The 23,488-nt window shown below is 32.7% G+C and overlaps 1 protein-coding gene across 1 annotated transcript in view; it reads left to right on the forward strand.

Moving 5' to 3' along the window:
- Positions 1 to 1,060: 1,060 nt before the first annotated feature.
- Positions 1,061 to 23,488, forward strand: part of LOC101889643 (irregular chiasm C-roughest protein) — a 38,877-nt gene continuing 16,449 nt past the window's right edge. The window contains exon 1 of the mRNA XM_011294708.3: positions 1,061 to 2,228. The gene's annotated coding sequence lies outside the window, so the exon portion shown is untranslated. The remainder of the gene's footprint in view (positions 2,229 to 23,488) is intronic.

Raw genomic sequence — 23,488 nt, forward strand, 5'->3', positions numbered from 1 at the left:
CCAACAACACCACAAACAAAAACCAAAAACGCCACCAACTCAATTATTTCAATCTAAGCCATATGTTTCACAAATCAATTATGGACCGCTGACAACAGAAATTCCCTTTAGAAAGTGGTGTGCGACAGTTGGTACCGCTTAAACAATTTCGTGATGCTTTTTAATTGCATTTTTAGCTGTGGTCCGCAATATTAACATTTTATTTAAATTTTCATGCAAATTGGCGAGGGGTGGGGGGCAATGGAAGACAACCGAAATTAAATCGGGCGCAAATAGTATCAACAAATTGTGCAAAGTTGAGAAAAAAAAGACAGAAAAATAAAACAGCTGTTGTTGAGCAAAAAGATAATCTTGTAATAAAATAAACTCTAACTTGACCCAATGATAGTAGATGCCGGCCCGTCAGACTGTCAGTTGGGCTTACAGATTTTTTTATACATTTTCAATGAAATCAAGAGAATAGCATGGAATAGAGGGAAAACTCGAAATAAGAAGGCCAGCATAGTGGGCAACAGTATTATGCGACATGTGTTTGTTGTTGTGCCGGCAGAGCAATGAACAGTCAATCCACCAAATAAACATTACTACTGCAAGCAATATTTGGTAGAATTGAACATAATTCTGTGTGATTTGAAATTTCTCTTAGACGAATTTGTGTGGCTGCAAATGTTGGGATTTTTTCTCTTTCAATTAAGAGAGAAAATTTGACAATTTGTATATCTGCATCCATAAGATACATTTTATGTTTTATTGCCTCAAAACCGTTACATTGTATCTTTAGAGATTAAGAGAGAGAATTCATGTTTTCTCTTAGCAAAGAGAACAACAAAATCTTTTGATATATCCATAAGATACTCCATGTAACATGCAGACCGTTATATTGTATCTGTAACATTTTTACAGATTTCTTGTGAACTCTTTGTTGCACGCTCTCTCTCTCTCAATCTCACTTTGCAGAGATTATAATGTTGTTTTGGTGTTGTTGTTGTTCTAGTGTATGGTGTTTGTGACTGCATGTGGTAGGTATTTTGTGTTTTACTTGTACAGAGTATCTGAGTATCTTGTGGGGTGCACATGAAACAGACAAGAGCTGAACACCCAACTAACCTGCCAACCGAACACACAAAGCAAGCCTGAAGAGCCCATGGTTTGGGAATGAGCATTCATAACGTTTCGAACTGTCGAACTGAACTCACTGTGTTAGGCACCGAACAAATAAAAAGAACAAAAACAAAAAGCCGTCGTGTGTTCGCTCTGGAAGAAAGAAAAAAATCATCGCGCACATTTTGAACAGCCAAGAAACATAACAAACGAGTTTTAAATTATTTATGTTTTATGAAAATTATTTAAAAAAATACAACAACAATAAAAGATTTGTGTTACAAAAAATCATTGATGATACAAAAGAAAACTAAAAATAATCATGAATATTTAATTTGTTTATAAACCCCCAAAAAAACCAATGTGGATTTGATTTGGATTAACAAACTACAGAGATATTGAATGGAATCAACAACAAAAAAATTGAAAATAAAAAACCCATAAAATAAGGGAATATTAAGTTTTCAAAACAATGTTTAAAAAAATAATTAAGAAGAATTTATTTCTGTTCTAAATTATAAATATATAAAATTGGTGAAAAAAAATATTTTTTTGAAGTGAAACAAAAATTGCATTTAAAAACGGCTTGAAAAAAAACCAAACCCTGCCGAAAAAAAATCGCAAGTGACAAGTTATGAAAACACTTGAAAAACCAGTTAAATAACCCGAAAAAATATTACCCCACATCTGCAAAAGAGCAAAAGTATTACCAAATAACAAACAACAACAGCAACAACAAAAAGAGCTACAACATTTAAGCCTTCTATTCCATTGCAAAGCATTGGTGTGGGTGTGTATGTGTATTGAAATAGCACAGTGCCTGTGTTTTTATGTCTGTGCGAGTGTGTGTGTTTTTGCCAATCATCTGTTTTGCCATTGTGTGTTGAAAGGATTTATTTATCATTCTAACGGATATTTGGCATCTATCATCAAGCTACTGTTGGAATAGAAAGGGGGCAAAAGTCATTTGACATATTGTATGTCATCAGCAGCAGCAGCATCACTTTGTCGCCCGTTTCCCCATCGTCATCTACGCTAATACAACGACAACAACAACAACATTTGAATCAATGCAAAATGTTGCAAATTTTTGGATAACAATTCTTTAATAAAACATATATATAAATGTAAGTATATATCTCATGGTAGATTTTTTTTTTACTTTTTTTTTTGAAGATCCATGTTGACAACTTAAGTAAATGGGTTAACATTTTTAAATTCAATAAAGAAAAAATGTCAAATGTTACACATGTATTCCCATGACAAAGGGAGAACATGAAATATGCCAATGGGCTGGTTAACAAGGGTAATTTCTCTATTTGGAACGGCAACGATTTGTTAGAAATTAGTCAGGAAAATTTTGAAATATATATGAAAATATTTTTTAATATTTCTAAAATTGAAATAAATGTATGATAATTTATTATCCAATGTTCACATTAGATTCTATAAAGATGTAAGTTTTGCTTCTTAAAATTCAAAATTTGACAAATAACAAAAATTAATAGAAAACAAATAAATAAAATTGCTTTATTTAAAAAAATTCAAAATAAAATCTAAAAAAGGACTACTATTTAGAAAAAAATCGCTGATTTTAAGTTTTAAAATTCAATAAAATTAAAAATAAATGGCCTGAAGGCTTTGTGTACATGTCATACTATAAATAAATAAAATATATAATATGTAAAAATATAACAGGCATATATGTTGGAAAACCATAATTATTTTGTTATTTCAAAATAGTCAGGCCTTATCCGTTTGCTGTGTGTTTTTTTTTAAATTATTCCTAAGAAAAAAATTTTTCATGGTTTCTAAAAGAGTGATATTTTCCAAATTTAAAATTTGAGGAATTTATATTTTTATTGAATATTTATTATTTGATTCGAATCCCTAAACAAATTGCTCTATTTATGTTCTTAGAAAATCTATAAATTCCTTAGCGCCTGATCTTAAAAGTTAAGTTACATAAGTTATTTCAAATTTAAATAAAAAATAGACTAGAAACCAGAAATATTTTGGGAAAAAAATGATTGTGAAACATAGAATCACTGACATACCCAGAGAGGTACTCATCTCCCATTTTTTTTAAATATTTGAAAATTAATAAAACTTCGAAATTTTCGGTCGAATCTGAAAGAAATAACTGAAAAGGTTTTCAAGAAATCGAACGGCTAGACAATATCATCCTTCTCCACTAATAAACTATTGTTGTTTTTATAAAAACAACAATAATAGGATTAAGCCTAACTATCTTCCGAAAATCTTAAAAAGAAATATCATTTGTATCTTAATATTCCTTTGGAATTATGATTCCTTGACTGAGTTGCAACCAACATGGAAAATTTGTATTCAGAAACTAAAATTTGATAAAATATTTCAAAATTTAATAAAATATATGAACTTTTTGAATTTTTTGAATATAATTTCTGATGTATCTCAAAATTTAGCTGGAGACACTTAGAGGAAGATTTTCAGAAGAATATAATATTTTTAAGAATTATATATTTTGGTCTAGAGAAAAGTCCCCCAATTTCGAAAAATCCAATAGATTGGTAGATATAATTCAAAATTTGGTGTTCTCTATGAATCTGTAGCCTCACATATTTCTTTTTGCCCAATTTTGTAACAAATATTGTACTGATGGTAATTTCACTCGTAGATGGCGTTGCTCACACTACTCTTATTTTTCTCATGTTTGGGATGGAAAATACAACAAAAACTATATGAAAAATGCACAACAACAAAATATTCTCAAAATCTAGGAAATATTTGTTCTTTAGATCATTTTTCAAAAAATCCAATACTTTTTCAAGATTGACTCATTTGTTTTCTCTTGCAAATCTGGTGCATAGATGGCGTTGTTTGCCCTGTTAATTTTTTCTCCGGGTTTAAATGAAAGATATAAGGGAAATATTATAAAAGATGTTTTCTACGCCTTTATTATGCCTGAATATTTGATTATATTACTTCATAGAATACCTCTTCGGAATACCTATTCTCGAAAATCTTAATAGTATAAATGATATGGTTCAAAATTCGGAGGAATAATTAAAATTTAAAATTTTTATAATTTTTTCTTTTTTAATAATGGATCCATTTTTATCGAGTTGATACATTTTGGACTTATGTTGTCGAAGTCCATAGCTACAAATATGAGGAAGACTGGAAAGTGAAAATGTGTCAAATTTTCAGAGATATCACCCCAATCTTTCCGAAATTGAAAATTGAAGCCAATAAATCATTCTGGAAATAAAAGATTCTGGTTAACTAAGTAAAAAAATCAACGAAATCTGGAAGTCTTTCGTATTTTTACTAAACCATCTCTCTCTCTCTTCCTATCTCCTTTAAATAACGGATTTACAATTTTATATATAATAATTTTTACTGTAGATCAGTTCTGGGTTAGAAGCATACCCATAACTGTTCCACAGTAAAAACTATTAAAAAAAAATGAATTGCTTGGAAAAATATTTCTGATTTTCCACAAATCAACTATCAAAATACATTTATTTTTATGGAAACTATTGCATTTTTTCAATTTATCAAACATTTTATTAAAAAGACTCCATTATAAAAACTTGTGGCATAAAGTGATTTTCCAACGAAAACTTGGCCTCACTTAAACTACAAAGAAATTTCTTTAACCCAATGTATACTTCCAAATAACAAAAGGATAGAAAGGGAATCCTTGGGGTTTTAAACTCAAATGCCTGGAAACATTCTTCTTGACACCAAACTCAAAAAAAGGAAAAAACTTACAACATCTTTCTCCTAAATTTGAAATGTAGGTCTCTCTATTTTTTTTTTTTTTTTTGGCTTAAAACTTGAAAATTAGCCAAACATTGATAAATGAACATAAAATAACAACATAGACCTTAACGAGCGATTTGAAAGTGCCAAATAAAATCCCCAGAGATCCAAGGAATATTTTCAATTCAAAAAAAAAAAGCGGCATCAACAACAAAAACGATGAAAATTGAAGGGAGCAAAAAGACCGGCTGCGCCAATCATCATCAATGTAGCAGTCGAAGCTTCTTTTTTTCAGAAATTGTTTTTTTAAATGAAAATTGAAAGCAATATCGCTAAATTTATACGCAAATACCCGGGAGATAGCAAATTCATTCTTGACGGTGGGTTAAATTTTTTCTTAGACATGGGTATAATTTACAGCCAGAGTCAGACAGTTTTTTGTTGCTCTCTTTCTTTGGAACATTTTGTTCCTTGATGATTTACAAAGTGTTGAATGTGTTTGTCTGTTTTCTGTTGTTTTCTTTTATTTTGTGAATTACAAATGAGTTACAAAATTACACAGGCAAATGGATTTTTATCAAGTGGCATGGGGAGGGAGAGGGAGGGAGATATTAGAAATCAATATATATAAAAAAATATTTTTATTTAAGACAAATCTTCTTGCCAATTTAGTAGCCGGAAAAACTTTATTATTCTTGGGATTTCATTTCGTTTTCATTTTTTTTTTTTCGTGGAGGAAATGATATCAAACCAGTGGCCCAAATTCATCATCATCGATAATACCAATCTGTCCATGACTTAACATTTGTGTTACTAATTTGTTAATGATTAAGTCAGCATAAATACGTCTAGTGTATATATAACTTCGCATGATATATTGCCTTAATTAAAGGCAAACGAAATATCATTAATCTTCATTTGCTTCGAAAATGAACGAAAAAAATCTATTTTTTTATAAATACCATTTCAGGAATATAAAAGATGCAATTAAAATCGAATAAATATTTTTTCAAAAAAGGTCTATACGAAAATGTAAGGGAATCGAGAACTTTTCTATTATATTTCTAGAATCTATGGTTAAAGACTTTCCAGTATTGAAATTAAATTGCCAGACAGAAGATTGATTTTTTATTTGATTTTTTATTCTTGATGAAGAATTGCGCCGTTTTATACCCTCCACCATAGTATGGAGGCTATATTAAGTTTGTCATTTCGTTTGTAACACCTCGAAATATACATTTTAGACCCCACAAAGTATATATATTCTTGGTCAGTATAAAATTCTATTCTGTCCGTCTATTCGTCTGCGGAAATTACTCTAGCTTCCGAATGAAATTAGGATTGGTAAAATTTTACTCTAACGTATATTATATCTGCAGGACTTTTGGTATTAAAAATGGGACATGTAGGTCCACGTTTTGAGATAGACCCCATATAATGGTACCTCCCTTTTTGGTATTTTGATGATTTTCAGCGAAATTATTTACCTGAATTGTTTCAAATTTGGTATTTGAAGTTCGTAATGGATAGTACAGATTGTGACAGAAAATTGTCTGTGCAGGTCCCCGTCTTCGTATAGCCCCCATATTACGGTACGTCCCGATATTCGGTATTTTGATGATTTAAGCGATATTATTCACCGGAATTGTTTCAAATTCGGTATTTGAAGTTCGTAATGGATTGTATAGCCTAAGACAGAAAATTGTCTGTGCAGGTTCACGTCTTCGTATAGCCTCCATATTACGGTACCTCCCAATATTCGGTATTTTGAAGATTTTATCGACATTATTTACCGAATTTTTTCAAGTTTCGCATTAAGATACTCTAATGGCTTATTACAAAAGTTGCCTATGCAGGTCCACGTCGTCGTATGGATACTAATATAACGGCTACGTTCGGTATTTTTAAAATTTTAACATAAATTTTAACGGATTTTATTTTTTGAAAATTTCCAAATTCGTTCCCATTGGTGGAGGGTATTCAAAGATCGACCCGGCCGAACTTACAGCTTTTTTATTTTTTTTATTTATTTATTTATTTATTTATTTTTTTTTTTTTTTTTTTTGAAACTGGAAGAATGCAAAATCTTTGTCATTCTTTTGAAGCTTTTAGATGATTTGCTCATGAATTTATAATTAAAACCGTTATATCGATAATAATATGACTCATTGGCACAAATATTTGCTTTATATTTGGCCAATTCAAAACCAGTAATGACTTTATTATTCAAAAGTGGACTTGCATGTTTCAAGCATTAAAACTGTATTCTCAGTGAGACGAATATTTAAAAACCTCTCCCATTAGTTCTTTGACATTATTCCATTTTCATTAACAAAATAATTCGTTTTTGTTTTTTTTTTTTCTTCAATAACACAAAGATTTCATCATCTCCCCCTGATTTCCTTTAAAAATCAAATCACTAATTCTCATTAATGAATATTTGAAAAGAAAAGTTTCAGTACCTTTTCTGCTTGTCTCTCAATTCAATTTTCTCAAATAAACAGGAAACACATGTTTGTAAATATTTAGTGTTTGTGTGTGTGTGTGTCTTTGAGAGTGGAAAAAAATAAAACAAGGGCCAACAAGTGCTGCCGTAATGCCATAGCCTGCCATGGCATGGCATGGCTTAGCAAACAAAGGAAAGTAACATGAGATGCGTTAGCTTGGCAGCCAACAGCCAGCCATTCAGCACTCCAGCAGATTATTAAAACAATTACTTAGCGATTGTTACATTGAAAAGCAAAACAAAACACATGGCCTTCATATGGCCACAAGGAAGGAGAAGACGAAATGAAAATCGAAATTAACATAAAATTAAATAAAACTCAAAAAAAAAAAAAAAAATAAAAAAATTGAAATGTTCAATGAAGTGGTTCAACAATTTTGAGGTGGGATTGAGTTCTAAACTTTATTTACATTTAAAAGTAATAATGTAAAAAAAAGTATTTTTAGCATATTTTTAATTAATAAATGGAATTTATTTTTTATATTTTGTTTTTCACAAATTAAAATAATTTTATTCGAGAAAAATTCCATTTAAAAGCCTAACTGAAAATTAACATATTTTTGCTTTCAATTGTTCATAGTCCACTGCATTTTCTGTAATATTCTCGGAAATGATTAGCTGCGAATTGGCCATTTTTTTCCTTTTTTTAATTGAAAGCAGATTATAGATTAACAGTTTCGTACACCAATAACTTCTTTGTAAAATGTTCACTGCTTCGTGAATTTTTTCTGGGAATTTTCGGAAATTTTGAATTGAACTACCAAGGCTTTTGTTTCAAATTATATGCAGCATATCCTTTTTTATAAAGCGTTGAAATCGATGGAAAATCAAAATGGGAGATTTTCTGGAGGGGAACAAAAATATGAAACAACATCTGCTTTTCCAGACAAACATTTTCCAGTTCTCGGAGATTGCCTGGCTTAATCTTTTCGCTGGCAAAAATTTGATTAGAAAATATGACCATAAAAAATTATGGAAAAAGGGAGATTTTGACTTGCACTAGAAATGTGTTAAATTAACAGTAAAAAACGAAACTCGTAAGTTTGACTTCTGAACGTATATTTTAAATGTGATTTTCTTAAAAACTATTGTACCTAGATAAAAGGTTTATCTAAAGTTTATAGTGAAATTTTGTTTAGAATATTTCTTCTTTTGACATCTTTCACCTAAAATGAGATTTTATGTTATTTTCAGGCGTCAACTTGAAAAAAAGTCCGCGGAAAAATTTATAAAAATAAATTATTTGCAGGTTTTTATGGCAATATTGATGCCAATATTTTTGAGATATACAATGAAAATAGACACTTATTTTCCTTGGTGACTTATAGTGGAATTTGATGAAGTATATTTTTGTCTTTGACGTCATTCTTCTAGAAGGATGTTATGTGGAAGATATTTGCGTAAATTCGCCAAAAGTGCGCTTAAAACCCTATTTTTTAATATTTATGAATTCCTGGCATTTCATGTCTTCTAGAACCTGCGGTACAATATTATGTTAAGTAACTCTGTAGAATATTTCAATTTGCTAGGATCCCATTTTAAGTGATTTTTTTACCATATTTTGGAAAAAGGTCCTTTTTGTCGACTCGATCGATGGTTACAATTTTTAAACAAAATATTTCTTTTTTTGCAATATTGCACAAGAAACTACATACCTAAAATTTAAGGATTCCAACGAATCTTAATCCGAAAATTTGCGAAAATGTGAAAGAGGGGGAAACTTGCCCCCTTTGCGATGTGAATTTTTAAAACTCCGATACAAATGTCTCCTACTTTTTAGCTCTATTTTCATAATCTGCTGGAATTTGTAATTATTTTTATTTTATTTTATATTTTTATCCTTTTTTTTTTTTTTTTTGATGTTCCTCAGTGTCATTAACCTGGTAGTTACTTTTTCGAATCCTTTCGAAAATACTCCAAAGTAAGCACAGAATGTCAAGTATGTTTACGTGGGTGCCCTTGAAAACAAACTAGCACACAAACCTAAATATTTATTTAAAACTGTTTTTTTCTTTGTTTTTTTTTTCATTACTTTTTTCTCTCCCCTTCAATACTCCATGTATTTTTAGTTCTATTTACTAAAAAATAATATCTTTGGTTGATTGAATTATTGCTGGCCATGAACCGAAAAAAAATATAAATAAAATTGTCTTATACGACGCTCTTGGAGGTCTTTACAAAAAATCTCTGTGTGATAAGATAGAAAACAAAACCACAATATTGAAAATGTTACATTTGTGTGCGTGTGTGTGTGCATGCATTTTACCCAAGAATTTGAAAAATAAAATACTATATTGGCTTGATTACAATGTCATTTGTTGCACTGGATTTTTATTCTAAGAAAAATATATTTAAAGCTTTTAAAATAAAGAAAGTCTCAAAAGAAATCACTTGGAAATATTTTTCCAAGAAAATTGAAAATTAAACATTGCCTAGATATTTTCAAAGAAAATCAATGCTATCAGTCTCAGATATTAGTTAAATTTAATATTTGTTATATTGGTATTTCAAAAATATAATAATTGTTATTTAAATGATTATCACTATAAACATTTTTATTTTATTAGAATTGCTATAAAACTTGTTATACGGTTGAGATAAAACTGCAACTTAATTACTAATAAAAAAATAGAATTCCTCCAATAGTTGACATTTAATTATATTAAAATTTTCTTCAGAATCTTAAGAAATTTCACTTCGATATTAAATACATTACTCCAAATAAAACCCCAACTCTTCACACTGTAACTGCTAATCTAAGGCATTTATTTATGAGATCATCATGCCACAACAATATCTATCTCCTCAATTTAAAAATTCTTCTGAAAAATTCTCTTGAATTTATTTTCATAAACCACATTTTCAATTCCCATTAAAACTTTTGTGGAAATTTATTTTCTTGTTACTGGCACTAGTAACCTGTAAATTTGAAACTATTAAAAAAACTTATTTTTGGCCTAAAGTGATTTCTTTAGAACCCTCGCCCCGAAAAAAACAAGAAATGTTGAAACACGCACACACCAAACACCGCATATCAATCAAGACCCACAAAACTTTTACTTTTTAGTGTCAGTGAATGTATAACAACAACTCGAACATCGAGCAAAAAATGTTGCAGGATACCATGTTACAATAAGTACAAGCTTCGAACATTCCTAAATAAATACTGCATGCATGTTAAAATATCTTAACATGAAATACGACAAGACCAAGTAGATATCATCCATCTGGCTGTTTTGGTTTTCTTTCTCTACTCTGTTCTGCTTTTTTTTGGCCAACATTGTGAAAAGTAAAATTTTACAATGTTTGACAAAATATTGCCAGCAGTTGTAGAACATGCAACAATTTGCCAGCTTAAGATGAGCTACAAGAGAAGATAAAAAACAGTCCTGCCAAAAAAAGGAGTAATGGAAATATTGGTTATATTCCATTTTTTTCCTTGCATGCCTTTGTTTGGTGTCTGGCAAGGGTTTTTGTAAAATAGTAACGCTGTCATAGCAGCAGACATGAATTTTGTTTCTCCTTTTTACTCCCTTGGGGTTTTTAGTTTACAGTTTTGGTTTTGTATTTTTTTTTTTCTTTTTTTGTTTTGGCATTATGGCTTGTTTTCTTGTTGAATGACTGACAGCCAAACCTGGCTGTCACCTTGGCAACAACCTGAGCAGAAGAGCAACAACCCGACTGGAAGCTGAACCGAACACATGACAATCAATTTTATTTTATTTTGGAATACTTCAAAATATTTCTCTCGCATAGTAGTCAAATGAAATTATTCCAAAATATATCCGCCGGGCATAACATTCGATTACCTCAATTTGTTCGAATATTTAAAATCATTAAAATTTGGCCTTATGCTAAGCTCGGCGTAATATGGCTGCCATTCAAAACGGAATGTCAATCAATATCAATGCTACTTTTTCATGAGTCTTTTTTTTCTGTGCCATTTAAACATTTAATATGTTGTCAAATTATTTAAGCTAAAAATAAAAACAAACTGAAATGAGAACATCCCTTGGGTGTATGGGTCATTCCATAGAAAACATAGGAAAGCTACTTTCAATTTTGTATAAAATACTTTTAAAATTTTAGACAAAAATACTGAAGTAAAAAAGATATTTGTGAGAAAAATGCTTTAATCAGGAAAATATGAAATGTGGGCATCCAAATATAGTTGGGGTGTCCAAAATAATTGTCCTATTCAGAAAATCGAGGCCATAATTTCTCCCATAAAGAATTAAAAAGGCGAGGACTTTATTTGCCTGAATCTGTGCTTCTTGCAAGAAAACCATAATTTATTGGCTAGTTTGTGACACTATTTGGCCATCTATTTCAAAAAAAAAAAAAAAAAAATAAATAAATAAATAATAATAAAAATAAAATAAATAAAAAATTGGGCTTTTTTGATCAAAATTTAATATCCTCCAAAAATATCAAAAATTAAAAAATATTGGTTTGAACAACTTTGTAGTGACTTCCATGTGAAGTTTAAAAAATTATTTTTTAAAATTAATTTTTTAATATTTTCCTTTGAATGCCCCATATCTCACATCACATGCTTCAATCGTTGTTCATATCAAATGCAAAAAACGACAGCAAATTCAGAAAATCCACTTGAAATTTTTGCCTTGATGTGGTGTTCAGAACACTTGGGCACGCATTGTAAAATGCAAATGCTTGACAAATGAGAGGAAAACGGAAATAAGAACCGGCAAGGCCATAATTTAGGCCTTTTCGACGCTCAAATTAAAGTTGGCTTTAAAATTTAAAAAAAAATGAAAAAAAAAATATTATGAAAAAGTTCCTGAAATAAATTAAAGTATTCCTAATAGTTATGAACATGTTCATAAAAAATTAGTACTTTATACATTTAAGAAATCAATATTGAATCGAAATTTTTCCTAATCAAATTTCCCAATCAATAGTATATTTAATGTATTTATAATATAAGTTTCTTTGCTTACAATTGTTCAAAATAAGAAATTTCATAAAATGAATAAGTTCATAAAAGTCAGAAACTTGTTTCTAAAATCAGTTAAAATCATTTCTAGGCCATATTAAGCTCCAAAAGTTTATATATATATATATATATATATATATATATATATATATATATATATATTTTTTTTTTTAAATTTAAATTTGTTTTCTTTGTGCAAACTAAGAAATTTCATAAAATGAATAAGTTCATAAAAATCAGAAGATTGTCCCTAAAAGCACTTTAAATCGATTCTTGGTCATATTAAGCTGCTTAAAATTTATTTTTTAAATTCAAATTTGTTTCCATGTTAAGGCCTCTTTAATCGTCTCTTTAAAAACGATTGTTTTTGTCAAATTTTCCCATTCTTTGTTGTCTTATTGTCAAGCAATTTATGTTCCCACATTTGGAACACATACATGAGTACGTACATTTTTACATCATTTAACTAATACTTGCATGCCAAAAAGAAGAAAAAACACACAAAACTGTTTTGTATGGGGCACATCTTGGTATGACATACCACTTACAACTCCAACCCAAGCATTATCCTTTTTACGCCTGTCGTTCACAAATCACATGCATACAAACCAGCCATCCCTACATTCAGACAGTCAGTCAACTTACCAGTCAGTCCGCCCGCCCGTCCGTCCGTCCGTTCGTCATTCACTTAGTGATGAATCTCATTATGGAAGTCATGTGGCGTGTGACATGTGTTTGATTTAACTGGAAATATGCATATCTGAATACTACTTGTTCGGTAGCTGGGCTGAGAAGAAGGCGAAGAAAAAAAGCATACAAGTCTCAAAACACAAAGACAAAAGAGTTGAGGTACATTTAAGGAAATCAAGCATGCGTGCATATGTGTTATTCATTCAATCTTTTAGTTGTCGTTTTTGTTTTAGAGTTTTTTTTTTCTTCTTTTCTTAAATGGATTTCTAACTGGAAACCAACATGCAAAACCGTTTTGTTTAATTTTATTTGTTATGTTTGCTATTTGATTTCCTTAATTTCCTGTAAGGACAAGCCTTTTGCGTTGAATGCCAAGTGTCGATGATTTAAAGAGGTTGGAAAATTTTAAATAATCTTGATAGAGTGTTGATAGCTCTTAAAGTTCTTCAAATGGTGAGCAGAAGAAGCCAAAACATAGCTCTAAAAGTCCTTCAAAAGTTGAGCAGAAATTTTCAAGAATGATCCTTCGATGGAGGTAAAAAAATATTTTTTTTTCTAAAATCCTCGGTTAAAGCTCTTATGGAAACATTTAAGATGATACTCAATGATGATAATCAATTTCTTTTCCCAAGTCTACCAAAAACAAACCCAACATTTCGGCAAAGGACCTTAAATCAAATTTTGCAGGGTCTTATTGGTGGCTCAGCCCATAAAACCCTATTTTCTTCTAATAAAAACATTGGACAAAAGCAGCTCTCTGATAGAACCAAATATTATCGCATATACTCTCATCTATTTGTACTCTTTATACCTTTTTTTAATTTCCTAAAATAATCTGGAAAATTGTTCAGGATTAAAAAAAAAATAATCTTGATAGCTCTCGTGTTAGCTCTTCAAGTCCTTCAAAAGTTGAGCAGAAGAAGTCCACAATGATCCTTTGATGAAGGTAAAAAATATGTCTTAAGGTCCTTTAAAAGTTGAGCAGAAGATTTCAAGAATGATCCTTCGATGGAGGTAAAAAATATATTTTTTCTTAAAATCCTCGGTTTCAACTTTTTTCCAACTCTACCGAAAAAATCAATGTTTCGGCAGAGATCTTAAATCAAATTTTGCTGGATCTTATTGGTGGCTCAGCCCATAAAAACCTATTTCCTGCTAATAAAAAATATTGTACAAGAGCAGCTATCTGAGAGAACCAAATATAATCTTATATACTCTCAGCCATTTATGCTCTTTATACTTTTTCTAAAATTTCCAAAAATAATCTGGAAAAATGTTTAGGAATTTGAAAAAAATAATCCTTACATCTCCAATCGTATTACTTAATTTGTATTATTTTTTATATTCCTTTCCTCTAAAGAATTAAAAGTCCTTTCCCTCCCAATTTAAATTAAAAAATTATCTCAAGACAACTCAGCTCATTGTTCTATTTCCCAAAGCCTTTCGTATTCAGGTTACTTGCATACGGACGACATTGATGAAAACCCATGTCCCTTTTCGGGGAGCAATGCAATTCATATCCCTGTGATGATGAATGCGGGCACATCAAGTTTCATGACCCACTGCCGCTCTCTGTGTATGGGTGTGTAGGGACACCCAACTGTCCATCACTGCCACCATTATTATTTATGTCATCTAATGAAATTCTTTTTTTTTTATTTTTTTGTGCAAACAATTCTAGCTTGGAAATTATCTTTCGAATGAAATATTTTAAACAATAATTTATCATTATGACCTTTAGCCGGCAAAGCTGTAGATAGCACAAAAAATTGGGAGGAACAAGAAAGTTGAAAAAGAACAAGATGATAATGATAATAAAAAATATATGTTAAGAAGAAAATGATCTCTCATTACTTTTTAATATTAAAGAATTCAAACAATACCGTTACAATAACAATAACGACAATGACAACAACAGTAAACACGCACATATTTCATAACATACAAGCGGACATATTTTCTTTAATATCTTCTATGACACTTGCTCGTATTTTTATGGGCAATGCAGAGCCAAAAAAAAGGTAAAGAACAAACTTGAAAATTATTACCTAACCACCAGACCCCCATGGCAACCAGGGTTGGCGAACTCGATTATTTTGGTAGATTATTTCGAGATTTGGAAATTTTGAAATTTATATAAGGGCTGTACCAATACATGGGTCTTTACAGGGTGAGATAAAAAAGTCTGAAACAAAGCCATACGCCATACTTTTTACATTTTTTTCTAAATTTTATTCGATAGAAGCAAAAAATGTCGGAAATAGCATCAAATCCTAGAATAAGTTTAGATTTGTTCAAATTGCTCACCTTTGGTACGAATTATGGCCTGCAAACGGCCAATGAAGCCGTTACACGCTGCCCAAATGTTGCTCTGCGGTCAATTAATACGAGCGGAGAGCGACCATAAGCTCTTATGGCGGCCCACACCATCACCATGGGCGGCGCTTGAGTTCTGGTGGTCAACCGAAGGTGCACATTTTCAGCTGATCTCTCTGCAAGTAAACACGATCACTTTGTTCGTTTACAAACTGTGGGGCAACGAATGTTTTCTTATCGAAGAAAACCAAATTCGGCAGTTCACCACTTTCTGCCAAGCGGAGCAACTCTTTAGCTCTTTTGAGTATATTTTCTTTCAGTTGCGGTGTATGTTCTTACACTTTTTGGAATTCCAGTGGCTTTACCCCGAGCTCATTTTTCAATATTTGCCGAATGAAATATCGCGATATGTTCAGCTCACGAGCAATTTTTCGGCCAATGCGACGCGGGTTTCGATCTAGTCGTTTCTATCGGATGAGTGGCTTAAAAATTGCAGCAGTATGAAGTTGTTTGTAGTTTTTTCACCTCACCCTGTATGAAATTACTTGATCCCATTTACCGGGACTTTTTTAAAAATAGTTTTTTTTGGAAAAATGGCTAAGAAGGCCCCCTTGGTGGTTCAAATAGAATACCTCCTTTAAAAATATCTACCAAAATCTTGGGGTCCAAAGCTTTTGGCCATTTTTGTGGCAACTTGTTTACATCCCTATCCCATATTACCTGGCTTTTTCTCCCCCCACACCCCTCCCAACAATAAATGAAATATTCCTCAGACATATTCTGCACATAAATTGTTTGGAAAGTGGTTTAGATATATTTCACTTATAACAAAAGACCGGCTAAAACAAGCAAAAGATCCGGAATCTTCAAAGAGGAGCAATAAAAAACACCAAGAATACTTGATTTAATACTGGCCATGGTACAAGCCGAACTGCACTGGAAGGACGTGTAAATGTCGTCATAACTTTTCTATTTTATTTGTAATTTTATTTTATTATTGTTTTTTGGAATATCTTCTTTTTTCTTGGCGTTTCAATTTGGGCCAGCTTAAGGGGGAGAAGAAGCAGTGCAAGATTTAAACAGAATTTATGAGGGGGTGTTGATAATGATGATGTTATTGGTGGGGTGGCATGTGTTAACACCACCACCAGCGCAGCCATTCGTTACACCACCCATAAGCCCAGGGTCTAAACTTTAAATGCCTTTTGCTGTCAACAAATTTCGTTGTCATCGTAATCGAGCTGAGTGGCTCACTGGATGGCTGGCTGGCTGTCCGGATGGTTTGGTTGCTTGGCTAGAAGGCTGGCTGGCTGGCTGTTTGGCTTGTAACTCTAGGCAGCAGCCTCATCATCGTCGTCATCATCATCAGCGGAAATAATGTCTTTCGTTTAGTTGCTTCATTGGATTGTTGAGTTGTTGTTTTTGCTGGATGGCTGGTTGGCTGCCTTGGTTTTGGTTAGTTCATAGCCTGTCTTTGCCTGCACAGACATTGACAAAGCTGGCGACAAGGACACACTTGTAATAACATTAAAAGGATATTGTAAAACATTTTCATAAGCAACTGTTTGTGTCATGTTATATAGACTCCAGCAAGCCAGCAAACTAACCAACAAAACAAATAAACACAACAACATTCATGGCGAGAGAGGGAGAGAGAGAGAATTTTTCGAATTTTTCGTTGAAGGGTGTATGAAATGGCAATGGATGAGGGTAGCTTGGTTGGCTGACATTGACGATGAGCTGGTGATGATTTGGTGGCAAGCAAATTCAAATCAATACCAAATACTGGCCTAGAAAAAAATTTAGTTTAGTGTGAAAATCTCATCATCATCATCACCAAGAGTCGAACCCCTCATCGTATTTGGAACTACAGCATCTATCCTTCCACCCCCACTTCATGGCCTAGTGTCAAGTGCTGCTGCATTTGTTCCACACAAATTGCTAAAGTCTTCATTCGCCCCCTTTTCTTCCTCCTCTCTATTTCCATAAAAAATAATTTATTTTCAAATATATATCAAAAAAAATTGTTTTTTTCCGAGGGATTAAAATTATTGCATATAATGTTTGCCAACGTAGCATGTGGGTTGGTCGCCCCCCTCCCCAACTTTTGCTTTGATAACTGGGAATGGTTAGGAAGGATATAGCGTTGGGGTGTTAAATAATAAGTTTAGCAGCACCAACTAGTAAAAAAACGCCTTACCCACTAACACAAATACACACATACACACCAATACCAATAGACTGACTGACAAGTCATGCTAGCTGTACGGATAGACTCTGTCCTATTTGCTGTTTCCAATATTGGTGGTTTTTCGAAGGCTAAGCCATCAATTTCTATTTCGTTTTGCTGTTGTTGTTTTTTGCTTGAAAGGAGCCATGTAGGTAGTTGGAGGAGTAGGAGGTTTTGGTAACCTACAAGCCATGTATATATCATTTATGATAGATGATTGGAAATTTCATAATAATTGGCTATTGGTTATTAACAAATCTATAAACAGTGGTGGGCAAAAGTGTGGGATTTTTTTAAATAGAAAATTAGAAACGAACAGCATTGGATTTTTTTCTCAATATTAGATATCTGTAGATCTTAGAAATTTTAAAAATCTACACCATTTAGAATTCTGAGGAAATTGAAAAATCAATTCGTTTTATTTAGAATTAAAAATAAAAAAACATTTTGAAATTTTCAAAAAAATATAAAAAAAAATAAATAAATAAATCTTAATAATACCGAATACAGGAAGTCGCCGTTATATACAAAGACGTAGGCTTGCATAGGCTACTTTTGCTATAGGTCATTACAATATTCAAATAAAAATACCGCATATAGGAAGGAACCGTTACATGGGGGCTATACGAAGACCTTAACCTGCATAGACCAGGAGTAGTACCCATTAGGAACTTCAAATACGAAATTTGAAACCATTCCGGTGGATAAAGTCGGTAACATCATTAAAATAACGAAGATGATAAGTGACCAGGACCTGCAAAGACAATTTACCCATAACGAGCTTCAAATACGAATTTTAAAACAGTTCCGGTGAATAATGTTCCTAAAACCATCAAAATATTGGAAATCGGGGGCGTGGGGGCTATACGATATAGTGGACCTATACAGGGTGAGATAAAAAAAAAACTGCAACAAAGCCAAAGGCCATAATTTTAACATTTTTTTAAATAATTTATTGTGGGAAGCCAAAAATGTCGGAAATAGCATCTCATTTTAGAATAAGTTTAGATTTGTTCTGATCACCTTTGGCACGAATTATGGCCTTCAAACGGCCAATGAAACGGTCATACGCTGCCCAAATGTTGCTCTGCGGTATTTTGGCCCATTCCTTTCGAAGCGCTTGCTTAAGGTGATCGACACTTTGGTATTTTTAGTGCCAATCTTGCTTTCCAAAATACTCCAGATACAATAGTCCAACGGATTGGTATCCGGAGATTTTGGTGGCCATTGTGCGATGGAAATGAAGCGAGGAACCTCATTTTGATTAATACTAGCAGAGAGCGACCATTGGCTGTTATGGCGGCCCACACCATCAATATGTCTGGCTTTGAGTTTTGGTGCCCAACCGAAGGTGCACATTTTCAGCTAACCTCTTTGGCAGGTAAACACGATCATTTAGTTTGTTTATAAACTGCTGGACAAAGACAAATGGACAAATTCAGCAGTTCACCACTTTCGGCCAAGCGAAGCAACTCTTTAGCCCTTTGAGTCTATTTTGTTTCCATTCGGGTGGAATTTGGAATTTCAATGGCTTTACCCCGAGATCATTTTCAATATTTGCCGAATGGAATATCCCGATATGTTCAGCTCACGAGCCATTTTTTGGCCACTGCGACGCGCGTTTCGATCAAGTCACTTCTTTACTTTTCCGTAAACTTCCTTGACGTCGGGCTACGCTACGCAGTTTGGTACTTCCATAACATTTCTGACAACATTTGATAGCAATCCACAAAAATCCTGCTTATCTTCCTTAAATTCTAAATATTTTGTTAAATATTTCCAAGGCATTTTTGGCATACACGACGACAATATAAGAAGCCAGACAGCCTTTCCTCCCCCTCTCATCCCCCTTTTTGCCGAAATTCCCCATTTTTAATCCTTATAATTTTAATTAGAAAAAAAAAGAAAACTCCCTCAGAAATGTGATTTCATATTTATTATCTTATTCATAATAACTGAACCTTTACAAATGATATTCATTCAAATAATATTTTAATTACTTTTTATTGATAAACGTATTCATGCCACACACAGGCTGGGGGCGACACCATGGAGTCGTTTTGAAGGGAATTACAAAAACAAAAATTGCCAACGATCCAGTTCTGCGTCGGCTTGTGTTGTGTGTGAATTTCAGCAGCTGACTTTCTTTACAATTTCTTTTTGTTTTGCCAAGTCTGCAAGAAAGTGAAAAGACATTTTTTACTTACCACTCGCCAAGTTGTTTCGAGCTGGCCAAGATGTAGCCACAAAAGTTTTCTTTCATTCGTTCTTTTGATTTGGAAAAAATGCTGGTATTGAATTTCAGTTTTGTATTCTTTGTTATGCTCTCTGCTTTCTTTTGTGTTACAAATCATGTTTTCCATTTTTTTTTCTATTTTCTGTCTAACTTTTGTGTTTTGTCAAGTATGAGTCATAAGTTGTGTGTCTCTACCACCCACAAGGGCCACCGCCACCACCACCACCACTACTGCTGCCATAATTGCTATACTTTTGATAAAAGAGTGTCTTATGGTAAAATCACCACCATCATGGTTGACATGGGGGGTCACTATTCGAAACACATTCATCGTTTCAAACATTTACCACCCAATCGACCATCTAGGCATAAAGTGGAAGTACGTAAAATTCCCCTCCTCCTCCCCCTCCTTCCGACGTCATCCATCCACAAATCATAAAAGTAGTTATAGTTATTCATTTTTCCGCTTCTTGTTTGCAATATTGTGGGTAAGTGGATTCCTTGTATGGCTGACTGAATATTGACTGCTGGACTGAGGGGTGGGGGGATGGCAGGGGGTGGCATTGATATGCTTATATTCTCCATAGCCAGTAAACCAACCAACCTAGAAAGCGTAGTACTCCTGTCATATGACATGTTTTGTTTTTAACGTTTGTTTGTTATTTGTTCCAGTGGCGCCTGGTGTGATGGTGGCTCTGGCTGGCGTTAGAAGAGTTTTGTATTTATTGGAAAAAGCCGTAGCAGCGGCAGGAGGCGGACCAAAGCAGCAGACATTTATGGAAAACAAACAAGAACATTTTATTATTTAGTGAATGAAAATGCCATAGCAGAAGTGTGCATAGACAGTGGGACGGGAAATTTAAATAAATATTGATTTTTAATCAGGGGGAGGGGTGTTCTTTTCGAAATGAAGTCCTGATATTGGGACAATATTTAAATTTGAAATAAGAAATAGTTTATGTTTTTTGATAAGAAGATTAATATGGAGTTCGTGAAGTTCATGTAATAGTATTTCAAGCTTCAAGACGAAATGAAGACCCATGGTGGGGCATAAAAGAGACCATTTTTTCACTTGAATCCTTCGTGTTGAAATATTTTCTAAGTTAGAAATTATTCATAAAATAAAAAATATTTCCAAGAAAATCAGTTAATTATGATTGTATGTTTAAAATTATATAAATCGGATTAAAATGGGGGAAAATTTCGTCTAACTTTGAAAAAAAATACAAAATCGAGATTTTATTAGAATTTTAAAAATATAAAAAAAATAGGGTAATTTTACATGAGGGATAACCTAGACAAATTTTTTCCAGGTAGTGATCTTCCTATTCATTAGATTCAAGGTGTAATTTCGTCCTTGAAAATAAATAAAAATCTTAAAATAAATAAAAATCGATTGGTACCTCAATAAAATATTTACTTCTTTCATAAAGAACATATAAGCTAAAGTAGGTGGATCCCCTATCCACTTAGTATCCAGGTAGGGAATATGTTCTCAGAGAGCTGAAATGAAATTTCTGCTCTCAAAACGGACATAAATCCCATGGGGAGTATGACCGTTTGCTGCAGGAACTACTTACAAAAATAATTAAATTTAAAAAAACCGGGGTTCGCGTTAGTCGGTGCGGGACATACCTAGAGGAGAAAATCTCAAGTCCCTGCCAAAGGTCGGCAACTTACAAAATGTATGACATTTAAAAAATGTGGTTCGTGTTAGACGGTTAAGAAAAACTCTAGCCCCGGCCGAAGTCCTGCTATTTACAAAAAGTATGAAATTTAGAAACTTTGGTTCGCATTAGCCGGCTGGGAAAATATAAAGACCCGGCCAAAGGCCGTCGACTTACAAAAAGTGAGAAATTTAGAAAACTTTGATTCGGGTCAGCCTCACGGGACATAGCCAGAGGAGAAAATCTCAATCAACTCGCACACCCAATCATTTTGGGCACATCTTTTATTATAGGGATTATGTCCGCTACTCTCTGGAGATTATGACCGATTTCTGTTTGGACATAATCGGATTCCATTGTAATGGGGATTATGTCCGTGGGTATTATGACACGCACCTGGGGCACATACCAAATGGTTGACTCATACTGGAAAATTTCCACAGAGTTGCTGGGAATCATAAAACTTAAATCGCAAAATAACAACTAAAAAATTATAATTTCTGAGAGTATAGGCCGGACCCCCACCGTACGTCGTGGTATAGAGCTATACCAAAGGTGTATTGAAAATGTATTGCTAGAAGAAATAACCCCAAATTTTCAAAATTTCGTGTAGCGAAAAAAATATTTTCTATAAATCAAAACCTTGACAAAACCCTGAATTAAATTAAGTAACCTCTGCATTGACTTCAGCAAACAGACTGATCTTTATTACTTTATTCCGAATGTTCCAAGGTTTTTCGGACGGAATCACAAAGGTTTAAAGGCAGCGGAACAAAAATAGTTTTTATCTTTCCCCTAAAATATTTTTTTGGTCTCAACATAAATTTAAACTTCAAATTTTAAAGTTCTCCAAACTTTTACTTGAAAAATCCATTGCTCTCCTACCAAAAATTAGGTTCTTCTATTCCACTGTCTTCGTATCGTGAAAGCTCCTTTACACACACACACACACCTATATAAATTGACGCTTAATTTTATTTTATTGCTGTTCCCTTCCTCACTCCCCCTCCATCTCTTCCCAACCGCCTTGACTTTCTTGATAGTATTTCAATTTTTCGAACACTTTTATGTTTTGAAAACCCAACTACAAACAAGAAATCGATAACAACAACTACAATTACGAAAATAACAACAACAACCATGGCTATAAACATATATATCACAATAAAAAAATATGTAATATTCCGAGAGCACTTAAAGGTACTTAAAATTTCTCCAATAAAAGCTGTTCTAGAAAAGAAACTCATAAATTTTCATAATTTTAATTAAGGTGAGCAGCGGCAATAAAGAATCTATAAAGCAATTACAAAAGAGTATACGACAACAACAACAACAGGAAAATCATAAAATTCTTTAATAAAAATGTTCAAAAGAATGCTGGTTTCTTGAAAAATTTAAGGAATTTTGTAATATAAGATTGCTTGGAGGATTTGGAGAGACCCTTAAAGATTTGAGATTCCATGCAGTGGCACCTGTTGTTTGACCCCTTTTTTAAACTCATTTATTACCCTTTTTTCAAAGGCTGTTCATCATTTTGTTCCAGTACACCTTTTTGAGAACAACTTGTACTAGTAAATTATTCACCTCTTTTTTGTTGTTGCTGTATATTTTGAATAATGTTGTCCCACAAAAGTTACACCCTTTTTTTCAAATATCCCCCACTAGAGACACAATTCAAACGTTATAACATTGCTGACCTCATATGACTTCTCCATAGCTTAGTTTGTGACACAACGTTACATACATACATGTGTAATCTTACAACCCATTGTATCAACTAACAACAAATGTATCTGTCTAACCATCTGTTTGTCTGTCTGTCAGTCTACCAGCTTGCCAGCCAGCCAGTCAGTTTAGGGTACAGGTGACTTATAGCGTACTCGTATCATAATTAGTTATAATCGGATTTGGCACCAAAGGCACAATTGAAGAAAATAAAAGTACGACAGCAACAACAACAACAAAAGGGAAACTAAAGACAAAGCTTCGTCTTTACCTCGTTATTGGATACAAGCAGAGGGCCAAGAAGATATTT

This window comes from Musca domestica, unplaced genomic scaffold, assembly GCF_030504385.1.
Source record: "Musca domestica strain aabys unplaced genomic scaffold, Musca_domestica.polishedcontigs.V.1.1 2, whole genome shotgun sequence".
Lineage (NCBI taxonomy): Eukaryota > Metazoa > Arthropoda > Insecta > Diptera > Muscidae > Musca > Musca domestica.